The sequence below is a fragment of the Chiloscyllium plagiosum genome, unplaced genomic scaffold (genome assembly GCF_037043375.1).
Source record: "Chiloscyllium plagiosum isolate Xiang-an unplaced genomic scaffold, Cpla_swu_hap1 HiC_scaffold_40, whole genome shotgun sequence".
Classification (NCBI taxonomy): Eukaryota; Metazoa; Chordata; class Chondrichthyes; order Orectolobiformes; family Hemiscylliidae; genus Chiloscyllium; species Chiloscyllium plagiosum.
Genome location: NW_028270178.1, coordinates 3,550,202 through 3,568,362, shown reverse-complemented (window position 1 = coordinate 3,568,362; position 18,161 = coordinate 3,550,202). Strand labels below are relative to the sequence as shown.

The 18,161-nt window shown below is 50.4% G+C and overlaps 1 protein-coding gene across 3 annotated transcripts in view; it reads left to right on the top strand.

The window, feature by feature from the left end:
• The window catches only part of LOC122546582 (mitochondrial import receptor subunit TOM40B-like), a 59,209-nt gene extending 45,594 nt beyond the window's left edge, over positions 1-13,615 (top strand). For 2 of the 3 annotated variants that reach the window (XM_087981507.1, XM_087981509.1), the window contains one exon: positions 7,100-13,615. The gene's annotated coding sequence lies outside the window, so the exon portion shown is untranslated. The remainder of the gene's footprint in view (positions 1-7,099) is intronic. The other variant, XM_087981508.1, reaches the window with a different exon arrangement.
• The last annotated feature ends 4,546 nt before the right edge of the window (positions 13,616-18,161 follow it).

Below are 18,161 nucleotides of genomic sequence, written 5' to 3'. Positions count from 1 at the left end.
CGCGGCCCTCCCTCCGCACTGACCCTCCGACAGCGCGGCCCTCCCTCCGCACTGACCCTCCGACAGCGCGGCCCTCCCTCCGCACTGACCCTCCGACAGCGCGGCCCTCCCTCCGCACTGACCCTCCGACAGCGCGGCCCTCCCTCCGCACTGACCCTCCGACAGCGCGGCCCTCCCTCCGCACTGACCCTCCGACAGCGCGGCCCTCCCTCCGCACTGACCCTCCGACAGCGCGGCCCTCCCTCCGCACTGACCCTCCGACAGCGCGGCCCTCCCTCCGCACTGACCCTCCGACAGCGCGGCCCTCCCTCCGCACTGACCCTCCGACAGCGCGGCCCTCCCTCCGCACTGACCCTCCGACAGCGCGGCCCTCCCTCCGCACTGACCCTCCGACAGCGCGGCCCTCCCTCCGCACTGACCCTCCGACAGCGCGGCCCTCCCTCCGCACTGACCCTCCGACAGCGCGGCCCTCCCTCCGCACTGACCCTCCGACAGCGCGGCCCTCCCTCCGCACTGACCCTCCGACAGCGCGGCCCTCCCTCCGCACTGACCCTCCGACAGCGCGGCCCTCCCTCCGCACTGACCCTCCGACAGCGCGGCCCTCCCTCCGCACTGACCCTCCGACAGCGCGGCCCTCCCTCCGCACTGACCCTCCGACAGCGCGGCCCTCCCTCAGTGCTGTGTGGTGCAACGCTTTGGAGCGGGACTTCTGTTCTGACCACGATTCACCCTCCATCTCTGTCTGACCTGCGCCATTCTTCTCTGTCTCTCCTGTCCTGCAACGGAACGAAACGTTCCGCCCTCTGAAGTTTAGTGGGGTCAAACTATTCGGGTTCGATGATGTCGGCCCATTTTTGCGTCACGTGACCTGTTGATAGTCCCACAGTGCTCTGGTCATTTGTCAATTGTCTCATTGGACAGACCCAATTCTTTCTGAATAAAAACAAACCGAAAAGAGCTGGGGATGCTGTAAATCCGAAACAGGAACTGAAGCTGCTGGAAACGCTCAGCAGGTCTGGCAGCATCTGTGGAGACAAATCAAAGGTCACACTTTGGGTGGAGTGAAACGTCTTCGGTCCCTTCTGGGCTGGTGGTGTCCGCACGAAGAGGCTGATGCCGGTTGGTCAGGCAGCAGTTCTCCACCTGATTGACGTTGGTCGTGGTTGTTGGAGGGTCAGTCAGCTCAGCTCCAGGACATCTCTGCAGGAGTCCCTCAGGGGAGTGTCCTAGGCCCCAACCACCTTCAGCTGCTTCATCAATGACCTTCCCTCCACCATAAGGGCCGAAGGGGGGATGATTACACAGTGTTCAGCACCAATCGCGACTGCTCAGATCCTGAAGCAGTCCGTGCTCAAATGCAACAAGGTCTGGACAGTACCTAGGCTCGGGCCGACAAGTGGCAAGGAACATCTGTGCCAGGCAATGACCATCACCAATACAGAACAATCTAACCACCGCCCCTTGACATTCAGTGGTGTTACCATCACTGAATCCCCACATCCTGGGGGTTACCATTGACCAGAAACCCTACTGGACTCTCCACATAAACCCAGCGGCTACAAGAGCAGGTCAGAGGCTGGGAATCCTGTAACTCTCCTCCTAACTCTGCCCCAAAACCCAATCCCACCATCTACAAGGCCCAGGTCAGGAGGGTGTCAGGGGATACTCCCCACTTGCCCCTGGATGGGGGCAGCTCCAACAACATTCAAGAAGCTTGACCCCATCCAGGGACAAAGCAGCCCCCCACTTAATTGGCCCCACACCCACAAACACCGCCCCCCCCCCCCCCACCGACGCTCAGTAGCAGCGGTGTGGACCATCTACAAGATGCCCTGCAGAAATTCCCCAAAGACCCTCAGGCAGTACCTTCCAAACCCCACGGCCACTTCCATCCAGAAGGACAAGGGGCAGCAGGTACATGGGAACACCAGCCCCCCCCTGCAAGTTCCCCTCCGAGCCCCTCACCATCCCGACTCGGGAATATATCGCCGTTCCCTTCAGTGTGGCTGGGTCAGAATCCTGGAATACCGTCAACAAGAAAGAAGAATAGGGAGCATCAGAAACTCGCCACTCTACAAAAGGCGAGGACATTATCACAACACCAAGACCGGGCCATTTGGTCAATCCACTCTGTTCCCTTTCCCGACTCCACATGAAACCTCCTTGAACCCTCAATCTTTCCCTCAACTCCAGCAGTGTCTCATCGCCACCATTTCTTCCCTCTGTGACTAACCGTTGACCACTCCATGTCGGAATGTATTCCATATTCGCCCGCTCTCTGGATGAAGGTTTTCTCCTGAATTTCCAATTGGATTTGTCAGTGACTGCCTTATGATGATCGCCCCCTGGGTTCTGGTCATTGCATCAAGGTACGTGGGCGCCAGAACTGTGCACGGTGCTCCAAGTGTGGTCTAACTGAGGGATACGGAGACCAGAACTGTGCACGGTGCTCCAAGTGTGGTCTAACTGAGGGATACGGAGACCAGAACTGTACACGGTGCTCCAAGTGTGGTCTAACTGAGGGATACGGAGACCAGAACTGTGCACGGTGCTCCAAGTGTGGTCTAACTGAGGGATACGGAGACCAGAACTGTGCACGGTGCTCCAAGTGTGGTCTAACTGAGGGATACGGAGACCAGAACTGTGCACGGTGCTCCAAGTGTGGTCTAACTGAGGGATATAGAGACCAGAACTGTGCACGGTGCTCCAAGTGTGCTCTAACTGAGGGATACGGAGACCAGAACTGTGCACGGTGCTCTAAGTGTGGTCTAACTGAGGGATACGGAGACCAGAACTGTGCACGGTGCTCCAAGTGTGCTCTAACTGAGGGATACGGAGACCAGAACTGTGCACGGTGCTCCAAGTGTGGTCTAACTGAGGGATACGGAGACCAGAACTGTGCACGGTGCTCCAAGTGTGGTCTAACTGAGGGATGTGGAGACCAGAACTGTGCACGGTGCTCCAAGTGTGCTCTAACTGAGGGATACGGAGACCAGAACTGTGCACGGTGCTCCAAGTGTGCTCTAACTGAGGGATACGGAGACCAGAACTGTGCACGGTGCTCCAAGTGTGGTCTAATTGAGGGATATAGAGACCAGAACTGTGCACGGTGCTCCAAGTGTGGTCTAATTGAGGGATATAGAGACCAGAACTGTGCACGGTGCTCCTAGTGTGATGTAGTGAATGTTGTTGTATATCACTTTGTTGTGGCACTTTGTGAAATGCAATCTGTAGTTGACCTTTGAAGCATTTAGTACAGTGTTGATGTCCAGTCGCTGGCTCCACATCTGAGAGTCACGCTTGGATTCACAAGCTATCATGTTCTGTAATGACCCACCGCTGACAGTCTGAGGTATGTCAGTATTGTGTAGGGGTGTCCAATCCATTGACGTCACTGCCTCCAGTCCACTCCTCATTAAAATGATCACCAGTTCGTTTGGATTGGCGCATGAGAGGGAGGGAGGCAGAGGGAACATCATTTTCTTTTTGGCTCAGATCTTTGACTGTGAAGGTCCCACATTCAACAGGGTCCCTAACTGAGAGAGACAGAGACAGACAGACAGAGACTGACTCCCTCTTTAAACAGGGTCCCTGACAGAAAGAGACACTCCCTCTTTAAACAGGGTCCCTGAGAGAGAGAGAGATTTGCTGAAATGATATGGATGGTGAACAGGATCTGATTATATCCCATAGCTTGTGTTAATCAATTGGATATATGTATGTAAGCAAATGAATAAAATATTGAAATCCACCGAACACGTATCGATGAGCGTGTGTGGGTCTGATTCTGTGACGATATCTGTTGATCTCTATCTAACTGTGCACAGTCTGTGTTTATATCAGCTTTAGTCTGCCCAGCATCACTTCCTTTTCAATAGTCTGACCCTATTTGCAAATCTCTCTGTTGCCCTCCTCCTGCAGACACACCTCACTCATCTCTCACGTTCCTAGCACACACATCTCTCCTCAGCCCTGTCACCTAACCCCAGCACTGATAACCCTTGACATCTCAGTAATGTCTCTCAGCATGTACACCCCTCCCACTCTTTGCAACCTAATGTTACAGATACAGGGAGGGGGTGTAGGAGCTGGAGGGGTTTACAGAGACAGGGAGGGGTGTAGGGGCTGGAGGGGGTTACAGAGACAGGGAGGGGTGTAGGGGCTGGAGGGGGTTACAGAGATAGTGAGGGGGTGTAGGGGCTGGAGGGGGTTACAGAGACAGGGAGGGGTGTCGGGGCTGGAGGGGGTTACAGAGATAGGGAGGGGGTGTAGGAGCTAGAGGGGATTACAGAGATAGGGAGGGGTGTAGGGGCTGGAGGGGGTTACAGAGATAGGGAGGGGGTGTAGGGGCTGGAGGGGGTTACAGAGACAGGGAGGGGTGTCGGGGCTGGAGGGGGTTACAGAGACAGGGAGGGGTGTCGGGGCTGGAGGGGGTTACAGAGATAGGGAGGGGGTGTAGGGGCTGGAGGGGATTACAGAGACAGGGAGGGGTGTCGGGGCTGGAGGGGGTTACAGAGATAGGGAGGGGGTGTAGGGGCTGGAGGGGGTTACAGATAGGGAGGGGTGCGTTACAGAGACAGGGGGGTGACCGGGATAAGTGGAGGGGCGTAGGGGCTGAGAGGGCTTCACCGATACAGTCAGGGGTGTGGGGGCTGATGGAGGAGGGAGCGACAGAGACCGGGCAGGATGAAGGAACTGGAGGGGATGACAGAGTGAGGGAGGGAGTGTGCAGTGGCCGGAGGTAGGTGGTGACAAAGATCGGGAAGGGTGTAGGGGCCAGAGGCTGAAATTCTGGTCAAACAGGTGAACAACAAAACTGCATTCTGGAGCTACACTCCATCCCCATAACTGCAAAGATGTTCACACAAGGAATGAGAGTGTGGGAATGAGATTTTCTTTTAACAAGTGTGGGAACAATGGAGCCAAGGTTTTGTACTCAGAGGATCAAAAACAGGATGACCTCTCGTTGCCCGAGTTTTCTGTTGACGAGATCGAAGTGCTGACCACGGAAAAATGAGGGAAAATCTTCAGACCTCACCAGTTCCAGTGGTCAGTCAGTTGGACCTGGGTCTTTGAGCATCATTGCCAGGTTTTATGAGGTAATACAGATTATTTGGTATTTTATTTCCTCAGTTTCCTGTACACACTTCCGTGGGAGACGGAGGTGGGTATTTTCCACTGGACCTGCTTTTTAAGACTCCTGACTTTTTCAGGAGAGAGAGAGAGAATTGCCCACTGTGGAAGTCCTCTCCGACACACCCAGGGTTTCCTGGCAATACCAACCGCAGAATGTGGGACTCTTGAGCCCTTCTCCAAGTCTGGCCGCCAGTTAAAACCATAACCTCATCACGTACTGCTGAACCATTCCGTATAAATTATGTTTGTCACGACTCACCGGGGTTTCGAGCTCAGTCATATGTGAAAGTTTGGTTAAACTACTGAGTAGAACTAGCTTAATTCCAGTTATAAGAATATGCATAGCAAGCCATGAACAAAGAAAACCTATTTATCGCAGTCAACGTGCTTGTAAATCATAGCAAAAAGGTGACAGCTTATAATCGTAGAGATGTGCAGCATGGAAACAGACCCTTCGGTCCATCTCGTCCATGCCGACCAGATATCCCAACCTAATCTAGTCCCACTTACCAGCAATTGGCCCATATCCCTCTAACCTTCGCCATGGTGGCCCACTGGGTTAGCACTGCTGCCTCACAGCGCTAGGGACCCAGGTTCGATTCCAGCCTCAGGCGACTGTGTGGGAGTTTGCACACAGTCCAAAGATGTGCAGGTTTGGGTGGATTGGCCATGCTAAATTACCCATAGTGTTCAGGGATGTGTAGGATAGGGTGGATTGGCCATGTTAAATTACCCATAGTGTTCAGGGATGTGTAGGTTAGGGTGGATTGGCCATGCTAAATTACCCCATAGTGCTCAGGGATGTGCAGGTTAGGGTGGATTGGCCATGCTAAATTACCCATAGTGTTCAGGGATGTGCAGGTTAGGGTGGATTGGCCATGCTAAATTACTTTATTGCTGGAACAGCACAGCAAGTCAGGCAGCATCCAGGGAACAGGAGATTCGACGTTTCGGGCACAGGCCCTTCTTCAGGAATCCTGAAGAAGGGCCTGTGCCCGAAACGTCGAATCTCCTGTTCCCTGGATGCTGCCTGACTTGCTGTGCTGTTCCAGCAATAAAGTTTCAACTTTGATCTCCAGCATCTGCAGACCTCACTTTCTCCTCCATGCTAAATTACCCATCGTGTTCAGGGATGTGTAGGTTAGGGTGGATTGGCCATGCTAAATTACCCATAGTGTTCAGGGATGTGTAGGTTAGGGTGGATTGGCCATGCTAAATTACCCCATAGTGCTCAGGGATGTGTAGGTTAGGGTGGATTGGCCATGCTAAATTACCCATAGTGCTCAGGGATGTGCAGGTTGGGGTGGATTGCCCACGCTAAATTAGATACATTAGGGGTAAATGCAATGGATCATGTCTAGATGGGTTACTCTTCGGAGATTCGGTGTTGACTTGTTGGGCCAAAGGGCATGTTTTGACACTACAGGGATCCTCAACACTTCCTCAACACAACGCTCCACCCTCTGCGTGAAAAAGTTGCCCTGTAGATCTCTTTTATATCTTTCCCCTCTCGCCCTAAACCTACGCCCTCTCGTTCTGGACTCCCCCACCACAGGGAAAAGACTTTGTCTATTTACCTTATCCATACCCCACATTACTTTGTAAACCTCTATAAGGTCACCCCTCAGCCTCCGACGCTCCAGGGGAAACAACCCCAGCCTGTTCAGCCTCTCCCTGTAGCTCAAACCCTCCAACCCTGGAAACATCCTTGTAAATCTTTTCCGAACCCTTTCAAGTTTCACAACAGCCTTCCGATAGGAAGTAGACCAGAAAGTTGACTTGCTAATCTCAAACTACCTTCAGCTTCACCCGTTTTAAAGCCTCCCATCGATCCAATTAGCAACATGAAGACAGACAATGACACTAATGTTATGTGGGGTGGATGAAACAGGAACACACTGTCTGTTTGGACCGTAGATTTCAATGAGTTGTTTTATTTTCCTTTCCTTTTGGTTTCTTGCAGCAGTTTGTGGATGGCATACGCTGTGGGCACGCCGATGCCCAGCCCTTCGCTCGCCGCTTTGAGAGTTCGTACTTCCAACGTCTGGGAAGGTGGTTTGTCCTCCCACCCAGGGAATTTTGCAAAGCCGCGTCGTTCTTTCTGTTAATTGTGGACTGAATGACCACAGAGGACCGAGGAAGACTTTGCTTGCATGTTTTTTTTTTAAAAAAAAGCAAGTTAATCAAACTCATTGTAAGCTACTCTGTTGAAAGGAGTGGGGAGCTGACTGCTCGGTCGGTGATCGTACAGAGGCTGGCGGATTGATGTGGGAATTGTGACCAGATGCTGTGAGCTGTTTCACGAGCCAGTGGCAAACAGAATGCTGTGGTTGCAGTGCCAATCGCCCTGTGCCTCCTACAATGTGAATAGAGAAGGGAGATTGGAGAACAGAAAATCCGAGGAAGCAAAGCGATAATGTCAAGCCATTCCGGAAGCTGAGGCCATTAAACCTCCGCAAACATCAGTGATTTGATTGACTATTGGCATCCGTCTGTAAGTTTATGCGAGAAGATTAGAGCTTCGGTGGGTAGAGTTAGATGTTAACAATTGTGAAGTTGAAGTCATGTACTGTACCTTTAAGAGAGAGTGAATGCTGTTCTGCACTGAGAGCTTACACGTACCTATCATGATGAGTCGACTGGAAAATTGAAAATGTGTAACATTCGGCTGTGAAATAAAATGGTTGCTGTCTTGACAATAATTCGAGTTTAACCGATCAGTTTAAATTTATGCCCCAGGATACTAAGACCCAATCGCGTTTGAGTTTATTGTTTCGCCAACATCAAACCATTGGTTGGGGGTATGAAAAAGGCAGGCATTTTGAAAATCAGACAGAGCAACTGCCATTTTGAGAGAGAGAGACATCCCAACGATTGAAACACTCTCTATCAAAGGTACCTTTTTCATATGAAACATATTCACAGTAAAAAGAAAGAAGATGACCCAGAGAGATCTTCAGCCGAAAGAAGACAGACACCGAAGACAACAGGTGTTGTGTGGTTTTGAGATGAAGTTGATGTAATTTTAATAAGTGTTTTATCGGAACAGCATATTGTTATAGAGTTGAAGGCAGGTAATAAGCAGTTAAGAGAAAGGGGTGCTGAGAGTTGTGAATAGTTGTTGTTTAATGTTCAATTTGAGAGTTAAAAATTAAATTGATATTACTTTCTTTAAATAGTGGAATTTGGGAGCTCTCTGTCACTCTTGTTTTAACAGATTACGAGGGCGAGGCAAGCTTTTCTGGGTTTTCGGTTTAGTTAACAGTGCTGTGTTGTAACACAGTTCATGCATTTGTTTCTTACCTCTGGCTCAAAATATTTGCTTCGAACGAGGAGAATTCAAAGGAGGTGTTGGGCTTGAATTGAGGCTCAGGAAGCAAGATCCACAGTTAAGGAAGTTGGCACACAGACACCTCACTTTGAGGGGCAGAAGGGATTCCAGAGTTAATGTATCAGAAATGGTTGAGGACGTGGAAACCTACCAATGATGAATGGATGGTGTGTCATGTGTGTTAGTTGGTATGAAAGCCACGGCGTGTCACCAGACCAGAGCAGCACCTTTGAGCCCTAAAGCAGTTGCTGAAGAATTATTTAGTTGAACATTAATGGATTCAGTCAAATAGTGGTGTGGATTTCAGAACAAGAAACTGAGAGTAGCACACAACTTCAGGGCATACAGGAATACTGTACCTTCAAGGCAGCTGAAATTTCTGATGAGCACAAAGTGCGCTGAACATTTCTAGATGTAACATTTGGATTGAATCTGGTGATGTGTTGCCAGGATACAAAAATAAATTCAAAATTCGGCCACTCAGTTCAAACGATGCCCCAGATCCAAAAGGCCAGTGGAATTTGCACCTTACTAATCTGGATGACATCAAACCAATGAAACATTCCGATGTTTTGGGGGGATAAACATCAGACATTTTGAATAGTTAGCCTGAGCAGCAAAGAGCAGCTAGCACCAACAGGGCTATTTGCAGAAGGATCTGCTCTCTGAAAGGAACCTTTATCCTGGGAAACAGAATCCCAAGAAGAAGGCAAGAATACAGAGAAGAACCGAAAGCTGACTGGTTTTGAAATACGTTTTTCTTTATCTTAACTGAGATTTTTTTAATCAGAGTAGTATTGTAGAGGGGGAGGTAAAATGTAGGTTTAAGAGAGAGGAGTTGTTCATTAATATTTGCTGTTAGACTTAAAGAATAAAGTTTTTGATTTTTACTTGAAATAGTGACTTCTGGGATAGCTCTTTGCCCCTCGAATTGTAAACAGATTACAGCACGGGGCAAATCTTTTCTGTGTGGCCGGATTAAATGAGCAGAGGGCTTTACCCCATGTCGTAACATTACACATGGCGAGGACTTCATTAAAGTGAACGAATTCTGTGAAACGTGTCGTGTCTGTTAGTTGGTATGAAAACCACGGCGTGTCATCAGACCAGAGCAGCACCCTTGAGTCCTAAAGCAGTTGCGGAAGCATTTTTTGGTCGAATATTAATGGATTGAGTCAGACTGTTCCCAACAACAAAAGCAGGACATCAGTAAATCGTCAAGACATCCAGAAAAAGAATTCCTAGAAGCATGGCATTCCAACTATCAACAAAGACATTTACTGCCCCCTGAGAAAAAGAACAGGAAGCGACATCACCACAGGAAATGACATCACCAACCCAAACATATAAATAAAGAGCGGGAAACACCAGCAGGGCTTCGTCCAGAGGCTCACTGAAGATGTTATGGTGACGAAACGTCTGAAAATGAACCTTCCAGCTCAGCGAGCAAACCACAAGTCGTCATAACTGCGGGTATGATAACTCAATAACCAGAGGCTTTTTTTTTAAGGATGATTAGATCCAGGTTAATAGTGGAGAGATTCACACAGTCTTTCACCTCGTTACATGCTGGGAACCAGAGTCTAGATTTCTCCCCACCCCCACCCTCCTCTCACTTCTCTCTCCACCCTTCAGGCTCGCTGCCTGTATTCCTGATGAAGGGCCTTTGCCCGAAACGTCGCTTTTCCTGCTCCTCGGATGCTGCCTGAACTGCTGTGCTTTTCCAGCACCGCTCTAATCTAGACCCCCCAATCGAGGGGCTTAACTCCACATCAACAGTTTTCGTTAGACTAAGCACAAACACGGGGAGCTTTGGAAAGGCACCATCACCGTTCTCAGCAGAATCTTCCCAAACACGAACAGGACTGGGTCAAAGGATTGGTGTTTGTTATTTGCGCCGGGAGGTTTTTCCAAATGAATCAACTGGACTTCGCTCACTTGAATAGATTTACAGTCAGGAGGTTAGAGCTCAGTTAAAATGGATTAGGAAGAAGTTGTTGAAGGAGGTAGATGATTCCTCAATGTTGGATGACATTTCCAAGGCTTTGGAAAGACTGACAGGAACATGTAGGGGAGGGTGGAAGGATGTGAACGTCTTTTGAGATTGTGGACAAGCCGCAGTTGGATATGACGCATTAGTTACTTAGATAAAGGAAATAAACCATAGAACATAGAAACGTACAGCACAGAACAGGCCCTTTGGCCCACGATGTGGTGCCGAGATTTAATCCTAATGTAAAATATAATAACCTACGCAGCCCTCAACTCACTGCTCTCCATGAGCATGCCCAGCAGTCGCTTAAATGTCCCCAATGTCTCTGCTTCCACCACCACAGCTGGCAACGCATTCCATGCATTCACAACTCTCTGCGTAAAGAACCAACCTCTGACATCTCCTCTATACCTTTCTCCTAATATTTTAAACTAAGACCCCCCCCTCATATCAGTCAGCCCTGCCCTGGGGAAGAGTCTCTGGCTATTGACTCCCTCCATGCCTCTCACTATCTTGTACACCTCGATCAGGTCTCCTCTCTTCCTCCTTCTCTCCAGAGAGAAAAGTCCGAGCTTAGTCAACCTTTCTTCATAAGGCAAGCCCTCCAGTCCTGGTAAACCTTCTTTGCACCCTCTCCAAAGCCCCTGTATCTTTCCTAGAGTAGGGCGACCAGACCAAGTGTGGCCTCACCAGGGACTTGTAGAGCTGCAGCAAAACCTCGCGGCTCTTAAACTCGATCCCCCTGCTCACGAAAGCCAGAACACCGAGACAATTTGGAGTCTTGAGGCACAGTGGTAGTGTCCCGACCTCTGAGCCAGGAAGATTTAGAAGGCTCGCAGGCAGATAAGCATTCAAGAGAGTTTCAAGCAGATGAAATTTTGGCCTTTACAAAGTGAAACTCCGATAGTAAAATTCATTGGTCCATATGAAGTAGTCAAGAGGGCGAGTGAAGTCATTAACTGATTAAAGCTCCTGATTGGAGGAGAAAAAAAAATCTGTTATGTCAGATAAACGTGTTGAAAGGGTGTGGGCAAGAGGATGAAGAGGTTGTAAGTGTCGTGGAGGATAACAAAGAGTGACGATGTTGACAGAGAGCCGTGTGAATGGGTGCAAGGTCTGGGTGGTACACACCATTTTCTGTCGTTTCCTCCGCTCCTGGGCAGAGAACATGCCACACCAGGCCATTATACACCCAGACGGTGCAACTGAAAAGGTTAGTGAGGGTCCTTGTGGACATACCGAATGTCCTGAGGCAACTCACGCTTATTGAAAGACCAGTGTCGGGCGCTGCATTCCAGATGTTGGTCGAGCTCTTGAAGTAAAAATGCCCTTTATCCTTACACCACGGCTAAAATACGAAACAAGTAAGAATCAGCATAACCTGAACTCTTATCGAAACACTTAACAAAACGTGCGTTTTAACGACTGTTCGTCAAAACTGTTCCAACACAGCACAAACGCAACCTCCCTCTGGCAAAGGCAAATTCAGCGGAACGTATTTCCCTCACTTGCTCTCTCACCTCCAGCCCAGGAGGAAGGGACGTCGACAGAATGAATCCAGAGAGCTGTATCGAGGGGACCCCAATTGAAAGAACTGAAAGCAACAACGAAAGTGCTGGGTCTGTGTGAGTCTGAATGCAACCCCCACTCTCATGCTTCCTTTCAAAACAAAAGACATGACCGTGGATCGACACCTCGTCACCAGGCTGAGAAATGTATCCGAGCAAATCCCTCTTCTAGGTACATCTTGCCACAGACTCAACTCGCTAACAGGGAAATACTGGGGCAGTTAGACACTGTTCTTGTGTTCAGAGGATGGTTAGATATGGTGAGATTACTGAGGAAGGACGAGACGCTTTGTCGAGATACGCTACATTAAAGAGACATAGGAGGGTCAGGACTGATGATCAACATCAGTAGAGTCATAGAGATGTACAGGATGGAAACAGACCCTTCGGCCCCACCCGTCCATGCCGACCAGATATCCCAACCCAATCTAGTCCCACCTGCCAGCACCCGGCCCATATCCCTCCAAACCCTTCCTATTCATATACTCATCCAAATGCCTCTTAAATGCTGTAATTGTACCAGCCCCCACTACATCCTCTGGCAGCTCATTCCATACACGTACCACCCTCTGGGTGAAAACGTTGCCCCTTAGGTCTCTTTTAGATCTTTCCCCTCTCACCCTAAACCTATGCCCCTCTAGTTCTGGACTCCCCCACCCCAGGGAAAATACTTTGTCTATTTATCCTATCCATGCCCCTCATGATTTTATAAACCTCTATAAGGTCACCCCTCCACCTCCGACGCTCCAGGGAAAACAGCCCCAGCCTATTCAGCCTCTCCCTGTAGCTCAAATCCTCCAACCCTGGCAACATCCTTGTAAATCTTTTCCGAACCCATTCAAGTTTCACAACATCTTTCCGATAGGAAGGAGACCAGAATTGCACGTAATATTCCAACAGTGGCCTAACCAATGTCCTGTACAGCCGCAACATGACCTCCCAACTCCTGTACTCAATACTCTGACCAATAAAGGAAAGCATACCCAGAGCTTAAGCCCAGAGAAATTCAGAGTTGACTGAACCTAGTCTGAAGATCGCCAATAGTGTTGGCTCCAAAACCAGATGGATCCCAGGATTTTGGTTAGAAAGGTGAATGCTGTGACAATACAATGGCTTTAAGAGGTTTTTTTTGTCCTGTTCATGTTTGAGGAGAGGGTTTAAGGCAGAGGTGACAAGCTGCCTTCCAAAATCCCATAAACAGCTTGTGAGGCTTTGGTTTTTCTTTTAAGAGTTGGAACAATAGGAGCAGCCTGGCTGGGTGGGGTCAAGCTCCCATAGAACCAGGGTTTTTAGTTTTTCAGTTGCTGGGGTCTGAGCAGAATTTGGAAGCTGCAGTACATCTCTCCCTACTACTCTCTCTCTCTCTCTCAGAGTTTTGTCTTAATGTTTTCCTCTTGAACCACTAGAGTTGAGACAATCTATTTTACTGAATTTTTCTTTGCCTGGGATGTTACTACATTGGAAATGTTAATTAGTAATAGTTACTGTATCTGATATTTTGTTAAGTGTTTCGATAGAGTTACAGCTAAGCTGTGTTTTCTTGTATTGTGTTTTAACTATGCTGTACAATAAAGTGTTATGAAGGTGTAGGTGTGTACTGTGCCTTTAAGAGAGTCGAAAAGCTAACAAGGACTGACAAAGCACAGAGAGTCCCGAACAAGGTAACACTTGGTCAAAATGAACAGCTGCAGCTGGTTGCCATGAAACAAAAACACATTCAAATTTGGCCAATCGATTTAAATTATGCTCCAAGATACCAAAATCCAATCAAACTTGAATTTAGCATTTTGGTAATATTAAAACCAGTGAAACGATCCGATGTTTTGGGGTATTTTGAACAGTTAGAGGGAGAACTGCCAAAGACCAACAGATGGTGGCACTGTGGCTCAGTGGTTAGCACAGCTGCCTCACAGCACCAAACTCCCGGATTTGATTCCAGCCTCGGGGCGACTGTGTGGAGTTTGCACGTTCTCCCCGTATCTGTGTGGGTGTCCTCTGGGTGCTCCGGTTTCCTCCCACAGTCCAAAGATGTGCAGGTTAATGTGGGTTGGCCATGCTAAATTGCCCCATAGTGCTCAGGGATGTGCAGGTTAGGGTGTATTGGCCATGCTAAATTACCCATAGTGTTCAGGGATGTGTAGGTGAGGGTGGATTGGCTATGCTAAATTACCCATAGGGCCCAGGGATGTGCAGGTTAGGGTGGGTTACTCTTCGAAGGGTCGGTGTGGACTTGTTGGGCCGAAGGGCCTGTTTCCACACTGTAAATAGCCTAATCTAATCTAATCGGTTGATTAGGCTGACCTTAGTAAAGTTTCAGAGTTCGTAAGGATGAGGTTGTGGGAAAGGTGCATGGTAAAACAGGGCTAAGTCAGCACAGCTTCGTCAGGGGGACATCACGTCTGACAAACCTGTTTGAATTTTTTGAGGAGGTCATGAGCAAAGGGGAGCCAGTGGATGTGACCTATTTGGATTTCAGGAAGGCCTTTGACAAAGGGGTCTTTTTCAGGAAGGCAGCTGGTGATGTCCCACAGGGGTCTGCGATGGGACCCCCAACTATTCACAGTCTCTTGGCACTACCGCCTCAGTCCAAGGAAGGCTGAAATATTGCGGCCTGCGTGTGGGTGAGGGTTTCAAGAGGGATCCCGGGGATGAAGGGCTTGTCATATGAGGAAGGGCTGAGAACTCTGGGTCTGTACTCGATGGAGTTTGAGAAGGATGTGGGGGTGGAGATCGGATTGAAACTTCCAGAATACCGATAGGGGACATGGGGAAGGTGGTTAGCACTGCTGCCTCACAGCGCCAGAGACCCGGGTTCAATTCCCGCCTCAGACGACTGACTGTGTGGAGTTTGCACGTTCTCCCCGTGTCTGCGTGGGTTTCCTCCGGGTGCTCCAGTTTCCTCCCACAGTCCAAAGATGTGCAGGTTAGGGTGAATTGGCCATGCTAAATTGCCCGTAGTGTTGGGTAAGGGGTAAATGGAGGGGTATGGGTGGGTTACGCTTCGGCGGGGCGGTGTGGACTTGTTGGGCCGAAGGGCCTGTTTCCACACTGTAAGTAATCTAATCTAATCCACCAGTAGAAGGGACTAGGCACCGTCTCAGGGTGAAGGGACCACCCCTTGGAACTGAGATGGGGAGGAATTCCTTTCGGTGGAGGGGGTGGGGAATCTGTGGGACTCTGAGGGCTGGGGAGGGCAGGACACTGAGTGTGGCTGAGACAGAGTTCTTGGTAAAGGGGATCAAGGATTACAGGGGAGAAGGCAGGAGAACGGTGGATGAGAAACCATCAGGCCACAATCAGAATGGCACAGCAGTATTGATGGGCTGAATGGCCCGATCTTGCTCCGATACATGATGTCCTTGTGTTCCGCTTTAGTTGATTCTCTCTCTCTCTCTCTCTGCCACCTTCAATGATCAGCGCGCAGTTACACGTCGCTCCCTCATCTGCTTTCGGACTGTACCCTTGAGTTAATGTTGCCTTTCCATCCATTAGCTCACACATTGCTGCGTTTTGCCTTACCCCCCCCCCTCCCCCTCTCCTGCCTGCCCACCGCACTGACGTTCTTTCGCGGTCCCACATTCTCCACCTCCCAGGTTTACAGTCACCTGAAAGCTCCGAAACCATCCCCCACACTTCTTGAAGCTAACCCACCCCCACCCCCCACGAACGATAACCCAACTGGGCCTGTCATTGCCGGGACTATCTTCTCTTCGACAAGGCTGTCAAGTTCGCTCAGGAGAAAGCGAGGACTGCGGATGCTGGAGACCAGAGTGTGGTGGCGCTGGAAAAGCACAGCAGGTCAAGCGGCATCCAAGGGGCAGGGGAATCGACATTTCGGGCAAAAGCCCTCCATCAGGAATGTTTTCAGTCTCTTGGCAGTACCGCCTCAGTCCAGGGAAGGCCGAAATATTGTGGCCAGCGCAGCTGCAACTTCTCCCCTCATTTCCTTCCAACTCTCTGGATGAATCCCGTCCAGTCCCTGCGCGTTGTTATCCGTCTGTGTCAACAATCGATCGGAAACATCCTATCTCCCCGAAAATGGCAGCACAAGGGCAGAAGGTGGGAAGCAGGAAGGGGCATTGAGTAGTAACGTTAGCAAGTCATGCTGCAGCTGGAGAAAACTTCACTTGGGCCACATAAGGGGTACTGTGGACAGTTCAGGTCACCACCTTATTTGGAGAGGGCTTTTACCAGGCTGTTAGCTGCACTGGGGTGCATGAGTTGGAAGGGGAGGCTGGATAAACTTGGATAGTTTTCGCCAGAACGACAGAGGCTGAGGGGGCGATCTGATAGAGGGCGATAAAATTACGAGAGGTGTAGTGAGACTGCAACGGGATCCTGACCAGATGGGCCAATGGGCTGAGGAGTGGCAGATGGAGTTTAATTCAGATAAATGCGAGGTGCTGCATTTTGGGAAAGCAAATCTTAGCAGGACTTATACACTTAATGGTAAGGTCCTAGGGAGTGTTGCTGAACAAAGAGACCTTGGAGTGCAGGTTCATAGCTCCTTGAATGTATAGTCACAGTGAGATAGGATAGTGAAGGAGGCGTTTGGTATGCTTTCCTTTATTGGTCAGAGTATTGAGTACAGGAGTTGGGAGGTCATGTTGCGGCTGTACAGGACATTGGTTAGGCCACTGTTGGAATATTGCGTGCAATTCTGGTCTCCTTCCTATCGGAAAGATGTTGTGAAACTTGAAAGATTTACAAGGATGTTGCCAGGGTTGGAGGGTCTGAGCTACAGGGAGAGGCTGAACAGGCTGGGGCTGTTTTCCCTGGAGCGTCGGAGGCTGAGGGGTAACCTTGTAGAGGATGGTGGGTGCCTAGAACACGCTGGAGGTGGGTGGGGTTAGGAACAGATACAATAGCAACATATACGGCACATTTAGACAAACGTGTGAACAGGTCAGGAATAGAGGGAATAGAACAATGGTCAGCACCGACGTGGAGGGCCGAAGGGCCTGTTTCTGTGCTGTCCCTCTGCGTATGGACTTATATTTGGGTATTTGAAGCCCTTTCCCTGTTATAACTGCCTAAGAACATTGACATCGCGGTAGAACTGCTCCCCCCTCCCCCCCAGTTAGTGGTCTATTAGCCACACCGGGTAACATCGTTGGACCCTCTTTATCCCTTCGCTGTTTCCAAATGGATTCTGTCCTTAAACCCCCCCCCCCCTCCCTCCGGAGACGTTCCCTTTCCCCATCCCTACAATGCTCTCCATGATCAACGCGGCCAATCCCCCCTTTCTGCCACTTCTTCACGGAATGCGCCCTTCCCGGAAATATGCGACGGCCCGTCTTGCCCGTCCTTGGGCCCTGGCCTTCCCACACCGTCGTGTTTCCAGGTGGAAATCTGCACCTGGGAGTCCCCCCCCCCCCGCTCTCATTTCCTTCACCCCGTGAATCCATGTCGATGCCCATCCCCCCCGACGTCCAGCTCAAGGCATTCTCCCTCAGTCCAAGGGCCTCGATTTCACTCCCTCTCCTCTGTGCTGGGGTGAGTGGCCTTCCCCACACCCAGGAGGTGTTGCGTGGACCCACCTCTCCTATCCTCTCTCAATGCCCCCCGACACACTCTCCCCTCTCGCCTGGTCAGGTTAAAGCCCTCCCAAAATGGGAAGGGGCAGATTGGCTCACGGGGAGATCTGTTTACGAACAACACTCCATCCCCCTCTCCCCGCCCCCCGCCCCCCACAAACCCAGCTTCGAAATGCGCCATCCTCCCCAGAGTTGCTCCCTGTGCCCCAGGAACTCCCTCCTGTACCACCTTCCCAACCACACACTCACCTGCCGTCCCCTCCACTCGTACCCGCTTGCACGTGGCACAGGGTTGGGGGGGGGGGGGGGGGGGGGGGGGGAGAGTCCAAAAGGCTTCCCATACGACCTGCCCCCTTCCTCTTTCACCGCCTAATCCCTGTTCCTCCATCTCACCAACTGCGCTCAGGACAACTCTCAGGGGAACAGACTGCCCGGTGTGTGTGTAAATGGGGAGAGGGCGGATGAGGGGGTTAATCCCCCTCCGATAGGGGGAACAGACTGCCCGGTGTGTGTAAATGGGGAGAGGGTGGGTGAGGGGGTTAATCCCCCTCCGATAGGGGGCACAGACTGCCTGGTGTGTGTGTAAATGGGGAGAG